Source organism: Propithecus coquereli, unplaced genomic scaffold (genome assembly GCF_000956105.1).
Source record: "Propithecus coquereli isolate 6110/MARCELLA unplaced genomic scaffold, Pcoq_1.0 Scaffold228, whole genome shotgun sequence".
Taxonomy (NCBI): Eukaryota; Metazoa; Chordata; class Mammalia; order Primates; family Indriidae; genus Propithecus; species Propithecus coquereli.
In genome coordinates, this window is record NW_012147819.1 from 1,944,373 (window position 1) to 1,949,603 (window position 5,231).

A 5,231-nucleotide genomic window follows, 5' to 3' on the forward strand; every position below is an offset into this window, starting at 1 on the left:
GAGTGACCACTATTCTGACTTCTGTCATTGTACATTTGCACCCTCTGGCCTTGGACTTTCATATAAATATAAACACACATTTTGAGGGGCTTCATTTACTCAGTATTGTATTGTTGAGTAGAGTTGTAGCTGCTTTTTTTGTGTTCTTTTTTTTCCCCCTTGGTAGTATTCCATTGCAAATATCCCACATTCTATTTATCCATTCTACTACTGACGAACATTTGGGTTCTTTTCAGTTTCTGGCTTTTATGAACAAATCTGTTATGAACATTTGCATCTGTGATATTTCATGGACAAATGCACTCATTTGTCTTTGGTGTTTGCCTGGGAGTGGAATTGCTGGGAATTCGTCAACAGTTTACTGAGTACCTGCTTTGCACCAAGTCCTGTGCTGGGTGCTTGGTATTGAACGTGAGCAAAACAAACATGGTCCCTGCTCTCATTAACTTTACCAACCTGTCGGGGACGCTGACAAACAAATAGTCACATTAAATGGTAACAGGAATAAGTACTCTGAAAAAAAGGAAGATGTCAGACACATTTTCAACTTTCCCAGCACTTGAAGCACAGCAGGTAACCTCCAGGGAGAACCACAGCACGCCTGAGCATTGACACGCTCCCTGGAGATGTGTGATTAATTCCCAGCTGCTCTGATGGCCCCTGGGGCAGGTGTGACAGCTGAGCCGGGAGGTGGGTTTTATGTGAGGACTGGGTGAAGGGAAGTGAGAACCTCAGCGTGGGCTGCCGAGGCCTCCGTAGACCCGTTGCTCAGGTATATTCTTGGTCTCTGGCTCTGGAGGTGAGTGGGATAATTGAGAGCTTATGCCCCACTCCCCAAAGACTGTTTTTAGCACATATGCAGCCTACATTTTAATATTATTCCTTCTGACTGGAAGCATTTGGAAATGGTCCTTGCCCCTGGTTTTAAAAGGTGGCATTATTTTATGAACATTTAGATATTGATTAATAAAATTCTGAACTCATTAACTAATGGGGAAATGCCAAACTTCTCTGCGTGTCCAAGAAAGTAAATGCAATAAAAGGTATCCCAAAAGGTAAGTTAAATTATAGCCTTTGCTTTTTCTCTCCTGATGGTCCCACCAGATGTTTTCAAATGCAGGACACAGGCCTTTTTTTCTGTTGTCTCCAGGGAAAGAAGAGAGAAGGCTTGGCTCAGATACACTAACTTTCAGGAGGAGAAAAAAAGCACGTTATGGCGGGACAAGGTCTGTTGGGATTTGCCATGCTGCTGGTTCATTAATCTGGAGACAGGGTACTAGGCCTCTGTCCATTTCTAACCACTTTTTCTTACGAACCCCCCACTCCCACCGCCTTCCCAGATCACGGTCAGGAATTTTGCTCTGATTTTGAAAGCAAGAAACTGAGCCTGTCTAGCAGGCATTAGCCCTGTGAGGCTGCATGCAGCCCTGCTGTTTGTCCTTCCTGGAGAGGGGCAGGGCCTCCCCGCGGGGCAGGACTGTCCTTTGCAGTCCCCTTGCAGCTGCCCAAAGTTGCGTGGCCCAGCGGTCAGGGAACGGTGGGATCAGCACCTTCCCCCAAACAGCCTCCTCAGGGCTCGCAGTTGCTGTTCTAAACAGAGATCTTGATTTTTCCACCCTCCCTCAACCCTCATCCAAGTTTTCCGAGCCTGAAAGGAAATAAAACAGCTGAAACATGGAAGGACAGGATATGTCCAATCCTCATGGCCCTGCGGTCACATCGTCCGCTTCTGCCGTGATGAGCCATGGAAATGTTTAGGGCCTGGCTGCAGCTCCTCGCCTGGGCGCCCGGGCGGCTTCCACACGGCGGCTTCCCTCCTCCCCCCACCCTGACTCAACTGCTGGGCCAGCTTGTCATTTGAAATGAAATGCAGAAGTCAGGGATCCTCTGCGGATTTACCCGGCCCTGAAAATCCCCCCTAAGAAGCGCCTCACATCCTCGCCAGGAGCTGGAGCTGGGCCTGGCGCAGCTCAGAGACAAGGGGCGGTGGCCCAGGAGCGCTGCTGCTCCCCTTCCGACGACCTGGCCCTCCCCGGCGGTGGTGGCGCCATCACAGCCACAGGATGGAAACTGGGGCTCTGCCGGGAGCCACCCTGTCCCAGGGTAAGGTCAAGCTGGCTGGTGGTGTAGGAACAGTCCCCACACAGGAGGAACCCATGGAACACACGACGTTTACCTCCTTGATGTTCACTTTCCCCTTTGGGCAGCCCGTCCCATTCTGGCTGTCCATCAGAATCCCCCGGGAAGCTTAAGCAATTCTAAAAGCACAAGAGCACCCTCTCTACTTAGGGAGAACAATCTTCTGGTGGGTCCTGGAAGGATTCCAAACACGCCATGCTTACTGTTGCTGTCCAAGCCTCTGTTCTTATCCTCCCTCTGCCAAGAGTGAGACCTCCCTCCTCTCTGCCAATCTAGATCTTACCCATCTTTGGAAAGCAGCTGAAGACCTGTATCTTTTCTCGGCTCTAAAGCACTCACCCAGCTCCTAGTGTCTTTATATCAAGTTTCTTAAGAAAAAGGTCTTATTTCCTCTTAAGTTAGTGTATGAAAAGTGGTTGTTAGCCTATTTGAAGTATTCAGTGATTGGATCCTGCATAATATCTAGTCTTTCCATAATGGATATTGATAAATACACATGGAATAGAAGTAAACTTGATTTTGCTCTATTTTTTTTTTCAGGGAAGATGGGAAGAGAAGCTCTGGTTATGGCTTTGCTTTCCAGCCTGGCAGATAAAATTGTTCAAGGTAGTTTTAGACAGTGGCAGAGCAAAGCCTACACAGGACAGGTGATGCTAACCATGGTTGTGTCTCATACTGCTCTCTCGGATCCCACAGCATTGGTTCCTTCACCTGCCTTCCTCCTCTGCGGGTACCTTGGTCCCCAGATCAGGGTTCATTTCTTCCTACCACTAGAATATCTAAGATATGGAGGGGAAAAGATGGATAGAAAAGATGAATTCAAACAAAATTAATCATAAAAAAAATTTTGTGCAAGAGAAATTTGATTTCATTGCTAAAACCTATCATAAAATGTGAGTGGTTTTCACAAGGGAAAATGTCTTCAGTTGAATCAAAAAACTGCAAAAACAAAGGATGGAAGCAATGTCCATGAGGGAGTCTTCTTGGTTTTGAACTACAAGTGGTTTTGCAGCCCATTCTTAATTCCTGGTTCTGAATGTTCACCTCTTAACCCTGCGGTCCCCAACTCCCGGTACCGGTCCGTGACCTGTTAGGAACCGGGCCACGGATCACCATCTGAGCTCCACCCCACCTTCCTATGCGTGGAAAAATTGTTTTCCATGAAACTGGTCTCTGGTGCCAAAAAGGTGTGGGACTGCTGTCTTAACCTCCCACATGGGAGGAGGTACTGGTGCCCTGATCCCATAACTTAATTCTGTTCTTCCCTTTTTCTTTTGGGTTATGAATGTCTACTGGTGTTAGGCTGCAATAACATCATTTGTCACTGTCTAATGTGCAGTGTTATGTTTGAGCCTCTTGACTGAGCAGAATAAATTAGTGTCCTGTTTTATTAATGGTGTAAACTCACAAGAGTAGGTTTATTTAAAGTGAGAGACAAGCTACATAGCAAGGGAAAAGACTGAATGAAAATGCCACTTGGAGAAATTGCTTAATTTTCTGCCACCCTCCCACTGGGCCAACCTTCCCCTTTACAGGGATCTACCCGCAGGCAATTTTCAACATCCTAAGCAAGAAACCCTGTCATATTGTCAACTCTACTATAGACTTTCCTCTTCATTTCTGTAGTTCTTAGGGGCAGTGGACAAAATGGCCCTTCTTCATTCGTTACACGGAGTGTTGCAATCTCTTGTTGAAAGGCCCCACCTCCTGCTCAGCCCTGCTGCCAAAGGCATTTTACACCCCCTCTTTACTCAGTACATTCAATCCCATCCCTCAGAGAGGCTTCCGGTGGCTCTGCACAGGGGGGCTGAGGGTGTCACCTTCTGTTCCAAAGGCCAACCCTTTTCTTCCCAGTTCTGCACAATCCCCTGTGCTCCTACTCAGATTTCCCCCCAGCCACACTGTAGTCTTATGGTGTTTCAGCCACTCTTTTCTCATTCCCACTTTCCAGAAATCTCCCCTATCCTCATGAGGCCTTTCCCAACCGCTTGGGAGAAAAATGGGTCTCTCTTCTGGAAAGTAATCAGCATGGCTCCTTCGCCGTTCATCACACCTTGCCTGAAAAGAATGGAAAAACTAATCCCAATAGCACTAATTATGTCAGTCATAGTCCCAAGCATTCTGTGTAAGTTAACTGATTTAATCCTGTCAAATATCCTTTGAAGTGCTGTGATGGTTAATTTTAGGTGTCCACTTGGCTGAGCCACGGTGCCCAGAGAAGTAGTCAAACATATTACCAAATGTTTCTGTCAGGGTGTTTTTGGATGAGATTAACATTTTAATCAGTAGACTGAATAAAGCAGATTGCCCTTTGGCCTGACCAATCAGTTGAAGCCCTGAATGGAACACAAGACTGACCTTCTCCATGCAAGAGGAAATTCGGCCGGCAGATGGCCTTAGACTTGAACTGTGGTATTGGCTCTTCCCTGGTCTCCAGCCTGCCGGTCCACCCTGCAGATTTTGGACTTGCAAACCTCCATAATCATGTGAGCCAATTCCTTAAATTTATTTTTATATATACACACATCCTATTGGGTCTGTTTCTCTAGAGAACTTTGACTAAGACATGTGGGTATTTTTATGATTATCCCATTTTACAGATATGATAACTGGGCACAGAGAAGGTAGGTAACGTGTCCAAGGTCATTATCAATACCAGTAAGTAGTGCAGTTGGGATTCCGTCTGACTCCTGACTCTGTGTTTATCACCATGAGATTAAATACATCTAACGTTGTGTTCACACTTGTTTGTTCATTGGTCTGCCCTTTATATATTTTTTATTGGAGTATTTTATGTTTTCAGCTGTCAGTTTTGAGAAGACAGAATTTGTCCATCTGGTCAATGTACCATGTGGAAGCTCAGTCTAGACTTTTGAAGGGAAGGCATTTAGGAGAGTTGCTTATATGAATGAATGGTGCTCACTGAAAAGGCAGTTAATTTTCAGTTTGTCAGCTCCTGCCCACCTTCTTTTCAATCTGATCATCATCTCAAGACAACTAAGTAAAATCCCATAATTTCACCACTGGACCACATTTTAGACAGTATTTTAGCATTACATTTTGGGTTCCCAAAGCACATATTTTAGAACAAA